This window comes from Sarcophilus harrisii, chromosome 3, assembly GCF_902635505.1.
Source record: "Sarcophilus harrisii chromosome 3, mSarHar1.11, whole genome shotgun sequence".
NCBI classification, from domain to species: Eukaryota; Metazoa; Chordata; class Mammalia; order Dasyuromorphia; family Dasyuridae; genus Sarcophilus; species Sarcophilus harrisii.
In genome coordinates this window covers 260,140,980-260,155,352 of record NC_045428.1, presented here as the reverse complement: position 1 = coordinate 260,155,352, position 14,373 = coordinate 260,140,980, and the positions used below count along the sequence as shown (strand labels likewise).

General features: G+C 32.5%; 1 protein-coding gene across 10 annotated transcripts in view; it reads right to left on the bottom strand.

Moving 5' to 3' along the window:
• The window catches only part of DMD (dystrophin), a 2,285,006-nt gene that overhangs the window by 1,181,330 nt on the left and 1,089,303 nt on the right, over positions 1 to 14,373 (bottom strand). The window lies entirely within an intron of this gene.

Genomic DNA, 14,373 nt, shown 5'->3' with positions numbered 1-14,373 from the left:
ATTTTTTTTTTTTTTTTGAGGGAGAAGACTGAAGGTATGCAGTAATGCAGGAGTTCTTGGAAATTGTGAACTTTTCAGATCTCTCCATCTATGCACATAGGTATATGTTATAGATAAATTGTTAACTTTTTCAAATTTATTCTTCTATATATTTTATTTTGTGTATGTAACAATGTTAGTTCATAGACACCAGACTGCCAAAGATGTCTAAGGCACAAAAATGATTAAGAATCCCTATTATGAGACAGAGGGGTTTTATAAGCTTCAACAATTGGGGAAATAGCTATATGGATGAAATCATGACTTTTTATGTATTGAAATATACCACTGATGTGTAAATGTTGTAGTAACCTAACTTGTTTGATGACTGAAGTCTACCTATTTGATATAGGAAAAAGGGATTTCCTTCCTAAGGAGATATTAGCATAGATTAGTAAGGTTTTCTTATTTACTTTGAAAACCTGTTCATTTGCCACTACAAGACATAGACTCCTTCCTTTCTTATACAGCTGCTTGTTTCTAAACAAACTTTGCCAAGAGACATAAAGCAGATGGCCTTCTTCAAGACTAAACTGTGAGCTGTGATAGTCAACTTATGGTAGCAAGCAGCTGCTTGCGGGAACAGAAGTCATCATGCTGTTTTCAAAGTCTGCTTTCACATGCCCATTACTGTAGCTCTGGTCCTCCTTTCTTTCATTCTTCATTTCATCCTCTACACAGTTGGGGAAAAAAATCTTTCTGAAGTAGAGTTCTAACCAAATACGTAGATGACTTCTGAGGTTGCTTCCATTTCTAAAACTATGATCCTGGGATGTTACTCCCTCATAATCTTCAATTGTATTATATATAGGACAAAATGCAAACTTCTTAGGTGAGTTTAGGTGACTGTTTCTGAAACTGTTGGGCAAACTTGAATTCATATCCATTCTCAGATATTTAATAGCTATGTGATCTTGGGCAAATAATTTCATATCTTATTATTTCATTTTCTTCATTTGTAAAATGGGAACAATAAGAACACCTAGCTTCTAAAATATTTGTAAGGAGACAAGTGAGACAATATTTGTAAAGTGCTTAGCAAATCTTGATAAGCCATATTTAGGATATTTTTCAATATAAATACAACCCAAATTTCTGGCCTATTTTTATATTATTCCACTCCACACATTCTATATTGTAGCCAAATTTAACTACTGATTCCTGATTGCTGTACCTTTCCTTTGGAAGTTAAGAAATGCTTATTAAGCACATACTATATACCAAGCACTGTGCTAAGTGTTAGGATCTATATTCTGCCTTTAATGATTCAGGATATCTCCTCCTTGCTGAATGTACTGTTTAATCTTTTCAAATCACAATCATTTTCTTTCAAGTTTAAGCTTAAGTACCATGCCCTTCATGAAGTCCCTTACTTGTTTATACATACTATATGCCCTGCTCAAATTAGGGGAAATCAGAAGATATGAGCACTTTTATTGACTTATTTCCTAGATTATGGTATATTTTTCTGAAAGATCTGTAATCATTAAATTATCATCAAAATCAGCTGCTTTGGCATGTGGAGTGTTTATGTGTTCTTTTATCATTGTTACCTTTATTTCCTCTTTGTCAGATTTTCTTCTACTTCAGCATTTTTTTATTCCAAATCTATTATTTTCTTTCTCAAAGATTATATTTCTTCAGAGAGATTCTTTACCTGGTATTCATTTTTCCTACTCTATTTCTTTTTGATTTTTAATTCTGCATTTTAGTGCTCTGATTTTTGTCCTAAATTGAGTCATAATTCATTTTTAATTATATGTGTTTAAAAAATTTCTGGAATTTCTTTCTATTGTTCCATCATTACTGGAGAACTCAGAGGAATATTTTCATAAGAGAGTACTGGTTAATTTTCCTTCATATTATGTAATTTGTTTAATATGTTTTAGTTTCTTGCTGAGGTTTTGCTATTTTAATTTTCTATTTTGTTGTTTTATCTGCTTGAGACCTGGATCTTTATTAAGGCAGACTCTTTTTATGCATTTTCTTTTGTTTTTCCCAGTAAGTCACCATTCTTCAGAAATTTTCTTCATTCCTTAACACCTCCCCTTTTCACTCCTACATAAACTTTTAAAAATAGCTTGCTAGCTTAAGGCCTCACCCTCCTCATTGTAGAAGATATGGAAGCTGAGTGAGTTTAGGTTCTTTCCCGACTAATCTCCAGTTAGAGAGAGGACTGGTCCTTTTTTTCCCAGACCCAACACTGCTCTTCTTCAGTTTGTGCCTTTGACTCTTGCATAGAAGACAAATTTTGTTCTAATAAACTGTTTTGTTTCAATGGTTCTTTCCTGCCCTTCTAGTGCCTTTGCAGAATTAGTAACTATTCCTTTAGAACAGATACAAGTCACTGACATTTTTTCAGGGCTGCTATTCTGGATCTGGATAAATGACTCATTCAGAAGCAGGAGATTTAAACAAGGTCTTTACTAAAAATATATTCCAATATGCTCAGGTGGATGAAATTCTCATGGTAGTTTAAACGAGATTCAAAAGCTAAAAACCACTAGCAAAAGGGTCCAAAAAAGCATTCTACAAGAATGGCTTAAGATCTTAGATGTCCTGGTCTTCTTGCCAAAAGATCCACCAGATCCACCAAAAGATCTTCTTGCCAGATCAATCCACCTGAGTGCAAATTTAATCCCTACTTCTCCTAGAAGTAGTGATGAGTCTAAAACAGAAATTTCTTGATTTCAATTCACTTATCCACAGTTCCATTAATATCCTGCCCCATAAGACCTAGGTATTCCCTATAGCAAGGTACTAAATCATAATACTTCAGATTCATGCTCAATAAGTTTTGGGTTTAAAAGTTGGGGTGGGAATAAGGAAACTGAATGAACATTCTAACAATTAATAGTTCTTCAGTGTTAATTCATGAGAGTTTTCTCCTTTGTGAAAGATATATGTGTTCTATATTCAGTCATAAATAGTGGTATAGAATTCCTTTCTATTGAAGTTTCCTGGTTGAAAATATTTTTAGAAAGCAGCTATTCACCTATCTTGCTGCTCATATGAGCTTATCCAAGTTGTAGGGATTTTCAGTTTGCATAGTCAAAGATAAAGAGTAAAGATTCTGAAGAAAAAGAGTCTATTTTGAGAGAATATGTCATTCAAAATTTGTTGTAAAGTAACCCAGGAATTGTCATAGCATTTCACAATTTCTAAGAATAAGTAGCTCAGTTATTCATGACAGTAAACACAGAATTTTATCATATTTGGAAAACCAATGGCAAAATAGCTAAGCAAAATACAGTATTTTTATCATCAATATCCATAAACCATCATGAAAGTGAGACAGAAGAGGACTCTAGTTGCCACATATCAATAATTGGAAATGATGCCACTTTCAATATTTTTTCATCAGAGTTCATTGTTAAAATTGGTGATAATTCTTCAAAATTATAATAATTAGTCAATATTTCCATGATCCAGGATGTGATTATATATATGATTTTATATATAGTCTTCTTTAAGGAATAGCTTTCACTCATTTTCATGCTGAGGGTAGTGGCAAATCAGAGTGCTAAATATAGTTATCATGATTTCTTTGTCTCTGTTTCTGTCTCTCTGTTTGTCTGTCTATCTATCTGTCTCTGCCAGTTTGTCTCTCAAAGATGTTATTTTCTAAGAATCTGGGAACTTACAAGAAAAAAACAGAATCGTTTGATTTGAGTCTTCTATCATTTCTCACTGAACATAACCACTTATTTATTGAATGTTGATGGGTCATTGAATGATGCTGAAGCTGTGCATTAATACAAAATGCCAGATGGTATTTAAGAACCAACAGTTTACTAGTCAAGAACAATGCCATCTACAGAATGGAATTGCGTCCCAATTAAAATTCTTGACCTTATCATACCAATTAAAAGTTCTACAAGTATCTTTTACTCTCCTGTCTTTGTGATTTGCTCTTGATCCCTCAGCTCTCTAGACTATAAAACAGTACTTATATTACTGAATATTTAAAGAAATGACACCTACTACTGCTTCCCTTATGATAAAGGGAACTTTATCTCTGGGACTGAAGTTGCTGTCAATAATTGCTATTGTTAATGGAATAGATGGTCTAATCACATGCTCAACTTAACATTTTCTAGTAGCTGGAGAAAAATTCATTTTATGGTTCAAAGGGCCCCAAGTTTAGACACAAAGAGGGAAGAGAAAGTTATACTGGACTATTTAGTCCTGTTCCTAGACTTGGGAAAAGAAAAGAAACTTTTAGTCCCATTTCAAAGACTTCCCTTGATCTTCCTATTAATGCCACTATTTCAACATATACAGAGTAGAGCAGATGACAAAAAAATCAGACTCACAATAATATAGCTCATCTCTGTTGATGTAAATCAAAGAATAATCATTTCTGTTAAAAAGAAAAGTACTAAAAGTCTAACTTACTATTTAAAAATGGCACTTTTATGTTAATATTTTATAGCTAGCCTTTAACTGGAGAATGCATTATTTAATAATTAGAGAAATTCCTTGAAATTTATATTTAAAGTTAATAGCTGTTTCTATAAATAACTTGTCATTTTAGCAAGTAAAATCAAATGTAATATGCATTGCTTTTAATGGTGGGGAGGGGTTGTAAGCTCTTTGAAATTATTGTCCTTTCTCCTCCTCCTTCCAAGACTGTATTCCTGTTAGGAAATTAATATTTTTCAAAAACATATCAAACTAAGTGCATGAATGAATTTCAAATAATTAAGAAAATCTGTCTTGTGATGATTCACTCAAAGGTATGAATTTGCTATTTTCACAGAGAAAACTGCTTTTTCATAGTATTAAATAAGGATTTTTAAATAGCTGCAACAGCTATACTTCATTTACCGTGCCCCCCCCCCCAATCACAATACAATGAGTTAAAGAGAAATCCCCTTTTTTGCTTTCTATCAAAAAGGTATAAGGAATTCACTCTTATTTTATTTTTTGTATTGAGAAATAGGAAATGGTATTGTTTTTCCTTTAATGGATTGTTTGCTTGTCTAGCTCATAGGAAATAGGAGAGCAGCATGATAGGTACCTGGGCTAATCATATTTTATATTACTTAGTTCATATTTAAGATAGTGATTTATCCTTATAATGACAAAATGCAAGTAGCACTAACAGAATAAGACTCCCAATTAAAAAAAAAAAAACTCAACTAGGATATAGAACATAAACAACTTGTTATGTTAAAGACAAAAGTTATTTAAATTCTCCCTTTCATCTTAACATAGGAACTCTAGACATGCGCTTCATGAACTTAAAATATTAAACACACACATATACGTGTATACACACATATATACACCCATACATATAAACATAAGTATTATGGGATCTTTATTTTAAAAAAGTTAATGCCCTTTTTATTTTAGATTTACTTTTATGCCTTTAAAAAATCTTTTTTTTTTTTTTTTAATACATAGAAAGGATACATAGTAGCTTGTTTAGGACATAAAAAGCAGGGCAGGACAGGGGGAGACCCTCTCTAACACATTTCCAAATACAAATTCTATATCCTAAGCTTCTCTCTATAAATACACTGCTAAATATGCAGATGACATTTTAGAGTATTTCTCAATTTATTAAATTTGTCAGTAAGCTAAAATTTTAGACAGTAACCTCTGATGGGGGGTGAGGTGGGGATGGGAACCATTTCCATGTTACTGAATTAAAAACAATCCTTATGACATTTATATGTAATTTCTTAATAAGAAAGGTACAATAATGATTGTAACAGTGACCATAATGCCATATACATATACATATATATATAATACATTTGATCATTTTCAAAGTATTTCACATATATTTTCACAGTTGACCTTTACAAAATGAGAAAGGAACAAAGATATCTTCACCATAAAGTGGCTTCTCATCACCTCCATGATCAATATGGCATTCCCCTGCCTTCATCTTCCTGTCTTCTTAAATGTTCTTCCCAGTTCTCTAATCTGCAGTCATTGGCCTCTGCTTTTCTTCAAACAGGAAACTCTATCTCCAGAGTCAGTGTCTTTTCACAGATTGCCCTCCATAGCTGGCATGTAATTCCTCATTATCTCTGCCTCCTGGTTTCCTAGTTTACTTCAGTAAAATTCTGCCTTGTATATGAAACCTTTTATAATCTTTCTTAATTAATGTTGATTATTGACATTATGTTCTTATATAGAATGTTTGTATATAATTATTTGTATATTCTCTCCCCCATTAGAATGTGAACTTCTTGAAAGCAAGAATAATATTTTTCCTTTTTTATTTTCTTTCCTATCTCTGACATTTAAAATTGTGACTGATAGATAATAGGTTTTTAATAAATGTTAATTGACTGACTGACCATATGAGAAAGATATAATTAAACAATAAGTCAATAGCATTTATCAAAGACATACAGATCTTTTCCCTTTTTCCTTTCTTGCTCTCAAATTATGGTCTTTCCTATTTTCTTCTCTTTATTGTCTTCCTTTCATTTTTGTCCTTAAGTTTCTTTGGGATGATTTTATTTGGTAATCTTTCTACCATTTTAAAAATTGTGCTTATCCATCAATGCTCTTATTTGCCTATCATCCTCTTTAGTAAGAATTTAAAAATGAGTTTTCATTCTAAACTCATATTGCTTTTGGTCACTATCTTTCTATGCAAAGTGCTTTGTGACCAAAATACTCTCTGGGCTTTTTGAGCCTTGTGGTCCAATTTTTGTTATCTATATCAATAAATAGCATTACAATAATCAGTGTTGATGTCATTGTTGTTGTCTATTATTAATTTTTGTTGTTGGTTACTTATTTAAATATTTGATTTTTTTATTTAAGTGTATGCCAAATTATTTTCATTCTTTTTGCTTCATATTTTGATTCTTGTTCTGACAGATGAATAATATTGCTATAAACAGGAAATTGGTTCAGGGATTACTTCAAAAAGAATTACAAATATTTTCTTGTCTGTAATTGAGTTTATTTTGTGATATTTGATGACCACAACCAAGCCTTACCAATTCCTTTCTTAAAGAAATTGATAATGATATAAAAGTATAACATTTCTGTGTAGTCTGCTGGGGTTTAGGCCTTCTAATTCCTTCATATTTTCTTGTGTATTTCTTGTCATCTTCTTTTCTCAGTTTTCTACTGAAGCCAATAAGGATCAGAATGCATGATCATTCAATTTAGAGGATTTCATTAAATCTATCTTGAGATATCTCTGCCTCTTCATCCTCAACAACTGATGTACCTTATTAGTGAATAAGTTATAGGTTTTTTAATGGTAGTCTGAGAATAAATAATTAGTCCTGCAATAAATGATTACCAAATATCTCATTACTTAATGCTTCTTGCTAACTTTGACAACACAATAATACCAACTTCTTGCTTTGCCTCTCTAAGGTAAAATATGATGCTTTCTTCCATTTATCATCAAAATTTTTCTTTTGGTTTTTGTTACAGGGAGAATGTCAAGACTGATATCATCAGGACAGATAAATGGCATAGTGGATAAAGTCAGGAGGATCTGAGTTCAAATCCAGTTTCAGACACGTAACACTTACTAGTTGTGTGATAATGGGCAAGTCAGCTTACCTCAATTACTTTGCAGAAAAAAAAAAAAAAAGATTGATAGCATTCAAATTTTCTGGCAACTGTTCATTGCTGGGTCATCTGACAAAGATCTTGAATTTAGAGTGTTAATTGTCAAATTAAAGTTAACAAATGTTTAAAAAACGGTGAGTCAGCATATTCTGATTTCTTTTCTCCCATAATGCCAAAGTCACTAAAATGTGGAAATGAACTATTCTGGACTAGGGGAAGTTTTCTTTTTGACATTGTTTAAATATCTGCCTGTGCAACAATCTATCCCTTAGTGGCCAGCACACTGTTTCTGGGGCTCTCTTTAATTAATTATGTTCATTCTTTTTTATCTTTTTTTTCCTGAGGAAATTAGGGTTAAGTGACTTTTCCAGAGTCACACAGTGGAAATATTAAGTGTCTGACTCCAGATTTGAACTCAGATCCTCTTGACTTTAGGGTTGATGCTCTATCCACTGTGGCACCTAGCTGTCTCTACAATATTCATTCTTACGAAGCAGGATTAGGCTTTTGAAAGTTACTCAAACTTTGAGTTACATTCTCAGCTTTTCTAGCCTTGCTAGAGCTAATGCTATGTTGGCATAGATTTAGAGAGCCCCTGTATCACTTCCACATCAGAAGGATGAATTGCAGTAGGGACTTTATGCAAATGTACTTTATATTGAGAGAAAAATTTACTTCTATGCAATCTCCAATCATTGATCCTGTTTCTGCTTTCTACAGTAACATTGAATACTATTTATTGATTTCTTCTTCTACATAATATCACTTCAAAGATACCAATATATTGCAAAAGTGAGATCTATGCCACTGTTAAATCTCATCTACAGGCTAAATAATAAAAATTCCTTTAGGTATTAATTTCATTGTTTGACACAGTTTGCAAAATGCTCACCATCAAGATCACAAGAGCTAGAGGGAAATTTAGGGATTATCTATAAATTCAATTCCTTACCTCACATTTAAGGAAACTGAGGAGCAGAAAGCTATAGTAATTTATCCACAGTGACAAAGTATATACTAGTAGCAAAATTCATCAGGAATTGAATACTCCCCTTTAGAAATATTTCAGTGTCCCTTAAACATTAGTGTTCAGAATTGAACACAATGCAAAATGCACTCAGTTAAAGTGAGTTCTCGACAAAATTTTAATTATTTCTTAAAACATTAAATTAGCTATTTTATAGACATTCTATATGCTCTTCATACTGAAATTTTAATTTGCATTTCTAAGTCCATTTCACATAATACAGCTTTTTGCTACTTCTCTTCCACATTATACCTGGGTTATTTGTTTTTCTAATCTAAATGTAAGGGTTTTTTTTTATTATTATAAATTTTTATTGACAGAACATATGCCTGGGTAATTTTTTATAACATTATCCCTTGCATTCACTTCTGTTCCGACTTTTCTCTTCCCTCCCTCCACCCTCTCCCCAAGATGGCAAGCAGTCTTATGCATGTTAGATATATTATTGTATATCCTAGATACAATATATGTGTGCAGAACTAAACAGTTCTCTTGTTGCACAGGAAGAATTGGATTCAGAAGGTAAAAATAATCTGGGAAGAAAAACAAAAATGCAAACAGTTTACATTCATTTTCCAGTGTTCCTTCTCTGGATGTAGCTTTTTCTGTCTATCACTGATAAATTGGAACTGAGTTAGATCTTCTCTTTGTCGAAGATATCCACTTCCATCATAATACATCCTCATACAGTATTGTTGTTGAAGTATATAATGATCTCCTGGTTCTGCTCATTTCACTTAGTCTCTCCAAACCTCTCTGTATTCATCCTGATGGTTATTTCTTATGGAACAATAATATTCCATAACATTCATATACCACAACCATTCTCCAATTGATGGGCATCCATTCATTTTCCAGTTTCTAGCCACTACAAAAAGGGCTGCCACAAACATTTTGGTACATACAGGTCCCTTTCCCTTGTTTAGTATTTCTTTGGGGTTTAAGCCCAGTAATAGCATTGCTGGATCAAAGGTATGCACAGTTTGATAACTTTTGGGGCATAATTCCAGATTGCTCTCCAGAATGGTTGGATTTGTTCACAACTCCACCAACAATGCATCAGTGTCCTATTTTTCCCACATCCCCTCCAACATTCATCATTATTTTTTCCTGTCATCTTAGCCAATCTGACAGGTGTGTAGTGGTATCTCAGAGTTGTCTTAATTTGCATTTCTCTGACCAAATCAATGATTTGGAACACTCTTTCATATGAGTGGAAATAGTTTCAATTTAATCATCTAAAAATTGTCTGTTCATATCCTTTGATCATTTATCAATTGGAGAATAGCTTGATTTCTTATAAGTTAGAGTCAATTCTCTATATATTTTGGAAATGAGGCCTTTATCAGAATCTTTAACTGTAAAATGTTTTCCCAGTTTGTTGCTTCCCTTCTAACTTTGTTTGTATTAGTTTTGTTTGTACAAAGGCTTTTTAGTTTGCTGTAATCAAAATTTTCTATTTTATGATCAATAATGATGTCTAGTTCTTCTTTAGTCACAAATCCTTCCTCCTCCACAAGTCTGAGAGGTAAACTATCCTATGTTCCTCTAATTTATTTATGATCTCATTCTTTATGCCTAAATGGTAGACCCATTTTGATCTTATCTTGGTATATGGTGTTAAGTGTGGGTCCATGCCTAATTTGTGCCATACTAATTCCAGTTTTCCCAGCAGTTTTTGTCAAATAATGAATTCTTATCCCAAAAATTGGGATCTTTTGGGGTTGTCAAACACTAGATTGCTATAGTTATTGACTATTTTGTCTTGTGAACCTAACTTATTCTACTGATCAACTAGTCTATTTCTTAGCCAATACCAAATGGTTTTGGTAACTGCTGCTTTATAATATAATTTTAAATCTGGTACAGCTAGGCCACTTTCATTTGATTTTTTTTTCATTAATTCCCTTGAAATTCTTGACCTTTTGTTCTTCCATGTGAATTTTGTTGTTATTTTTTCTAGATCATAAAAATAGTTTCTTGGGAGTATGATTGGTATGGCACTAAATAAATAGATTAGTTTAGGGAGTATTGTCATCTTTATTATATTTGCTCAACCTTCCCAAGAGCACTTAATAGTTTTCCAATTATTTAAATCTGACTTTATTTGTGTGGAAAGTGTTTTGTAATTTTGCTCATATAATTCCTGACTTTCCTTTGATAGATGGATTCCCAAATATTTTATGCTATTGGCAGTTATTTTGAATGGGATTTCTCTTTGTATCTCTTGCTCTTGGATTTGTTGGTGATGTATAAAAATGCTGAGCATTTATGTGGATTTATTTTGTATCCTGCAACTTTGCTAAAGTTATGAATTATTTCTAATAACTTTTTAGTAGAATCTCTGGGGTTCTCAAAATATACCATTATATCATCTGCAAAGAGTGATAGTTTGGTTTCCTCATTACCTACTCTAATTCCTTTAATCTCTTTGTCGACTCTTATTGCCGAAGCTAGGGTTTCTAATACAATATTGAATAATAATGGTGATAGTGGGCAACCTTGGTTTCACTCCTGATCTTACTGGGAAAGGTTCCAGTTTTTCCCCATTACATATGAGGCTTACTGACAGTTTTAAATACATGTTCTTGACTATTTTAAGCAAAAGTCCATTTATTCCTATCCTCTCAAGTATTTTTATTAGGAAAGGATGTTGGGTTTTATCAAATGCTTTTTCTGCATCTATTGAGATGATCATATGGTTTTTATTAGTTTGGTTATTGATATAGTCAATTATGCTAAGAGTTTTCCTAATATTGAATCAGCCCTGCATTCCTGGTATAAATCCTACTTGGTCATAGTGTATTATCCTGGGGATGATTTTCTGTAATCTTTTTGCTAATATTTTATTTAAGATATTAGCATCAATATTCATTAGGGAGATTGGTCTATAATTTTCTTTCTCTGTTTTCAACCTACCTGTTTAGGTATCAGTACCTTGTCTGTGTCATAAAAGGAATTTTGTAGGACTTCTTCAACCCCTCTTTTTCAAATAGTTTATATTGCATTGGAGTTAATTGGTCTTTAAATATTTGGTAGAATTCACATGTAAATCCATCCTGTCCTAAGGATTTTTTCTTAGGGAGTTGGCTAATAGCTTGTTCTATTTTTTTTTCTAAAATAGGACTGTTTATACTATTTACTTCTTCCTCTGTTAATTTGGGCAAGCTATATTTTTGAAGATATTCTTCCATTTCATTTAAGTTATCGAATTTATTGGCATAAAGTTGGGCAAAGTAACTCCTAATTATTGCTCTAATTTTCTCTTCATTAGTGGCGAGTTCTCTCTTTTCATTTTTAAGACTAACAATTTGATTTTCTTTTTTCCTTTTTAAAATTAGATTTACTAAGGATTTGTCTATTTTGTTGGTTTTTTTCATAGAACCAACTCTTATTTTTATTAATTAATTCAATAGTTTTTTTACTTTCAATTTTATTGATCTCTCTTGTTATTTTTAGAAATTCAAGTTTAGTGTTTGACTGGGGGTTTTTAATTTGTTCCTTTTCCAACATTTTAATTGTAAGCCCAATTCATTAACCTTCTCTTTCTCTATTTTATGCAAGTAGGCCTCTAGAGATATAAAATTTCCTCTTATTACTGCTTTGGCTGCATCCCACACATTTTGGTATGACATCTCATTACTGTCATTTTCTTGGGTGAAGTTATTAATTATGTCTATGATTTGCTGTTCTACCCAATCATTCTTTAGTATGAAATTATTTAGTTTCCAATTATTTTTTGGTCTATTTTCCCCTGGCTTTTTATTGAATGTAATTTTCATTGCATCATGGTCTGAAAAGGATGCATTTACTATTTCTGCCTTACTGCATCTGAGTTTGAGCTTTTTATGTCCTAATATATGGTCAGTTTTTGTATAGGTTCCATGAACTGCTGAGAAGAAAGTATACTCCTTTCTGTCTCCATTTTGTTTTCTCCAAAGATCTATCATATCTAACTTTTCTAGTATTCTATTTACCTCTTTGACTTCTTTCTTATTTATTTTGTGGTTTGATTTATCTAATTCTGAGAGTGCAAGGCTGAGATCTCCCACTATTATAGTTTTGCTGTCTATTTCTTCTTGCAGCTCTCTTAATTTCTCTTTTAAGAATTTAAATGCTATACCATTTGGTGCATATATGTTTAATATTGATATTGCTTCATTATCTATGCTACCCTTTAGCAAGATATAGTGCCCTTTTTTTATCTCTTTTAATTAGATTAATTTTTGCTTTTACTTGATCTGAGATGAGGATGACTACCCCCGCTTTTTTTTACTTCACCTGAAGCAAAGTAGATTCCATTCCAACCGTTTACCTTCACTCTGTATGTATCACCCTGTTTCAGGAGAGTTTCCTGTAAACAACATACTGTAGGATTCTGGCTTTTAATCCAGTCTGCTAACTGCTTCCTCTTTATGGGGGAGTTTACCCCATTCACATTTATGTCTAAAATTACCAATTCTGTATTACTTGCCATCTTGTTAACCCCTGCTTATGCTTTTCTCCTTTCCTTTCCCCTTATTCCCCTCCCCAGTATTAAACTTATGAGCACTACTTGCTTCTCACAGACCTCCCTTTTTAGTATCCCTCCTCTTAGAGTATCCCTCATCTTAGAATTCCTCCCTCTATCTTACCCCTTTTCCTTTTAGCCTTTCCTCTTACCCTTCTGCTTAGCTTACTCTTTCCCTTTTCCCTTTTCCCCTCCTACTTTTCCATGAGGTGGGAGAAGTATCACCATAAATTGAATATGTCTGTTATTTTTCTCTTTAAGCCAATTCTGCAGTAAGATACACACTATGCTTATCCCCCTCTATTTTTTCTCTCAGATATAATAGGTTCCTTTGCCTCTTTGTGAGATGTAGTACTCCCACTTTACCCATTTCCAGGTACAATTTCCTTTCCACCTCTAGTTTCTAGAACAAAGTATACATGTATTCTTTATATATCATTATAGCAGAAATATAATTCCCAAGATTTCTTTTTATCTTTTTAGGTTTCTCTTGAGTTCTATATTTGTAGATCAAACTTTTTGTTTAGTTCCGGTTTTTTCATCAAAAATAGATGAAATTCACTTATTTTGTTGAAAGTCCATTTTCTTCCCTGGAAAAAAGATGCTCATTTTGACTGCATACCAAGTTCCTCAGCCTTTCAAAATATCATATTCCAAGCCCTTCAATCCCTTTAATGTGAATGCTGCTAGATCCTGGGTAATCCTTATTGTGACTCTTCTATATTTGAACTGATTTTTTCTAGCATCTTGTAGTATTTTTTTTTTTTTTTCATCTGATAGTTCTGGAATTTGGCCACTATATTTCTTGGTGTTTTGATTTTAGGGTCCCTTTCAGTAGGTGATTGATGAATTCTTTCAATTTCTATTTTACCCTCTGTTTCTATAACTTCTGGGCAGTTCTCTTTGATGATTTACTGGAAAATAGTGTGCAGGTTCTTTTTTTCATCATATTTTTCCAGGAGTCCAATGATTCTCAGATTGTCTCTCCTAGATCTATTTTGCAGGTTTCTTGTTTTCCCAAGAAGGTATTGGACATTTTTTTCCATTGTTTCATTTTTTTGGTTTTGCTTGACTGATTCTTGGTGTCTCCTCGAGTCATTCAATTCCATTTGTTCGATTCTGATCGAACTGAACAATGAAATATTTGGCTAATAATTCCAAACTGCTAAGATCTTTTTGTATCCCTAAATCTAACATCCCATCTAACAATGGAATGGAATGGATGAAGTATTTC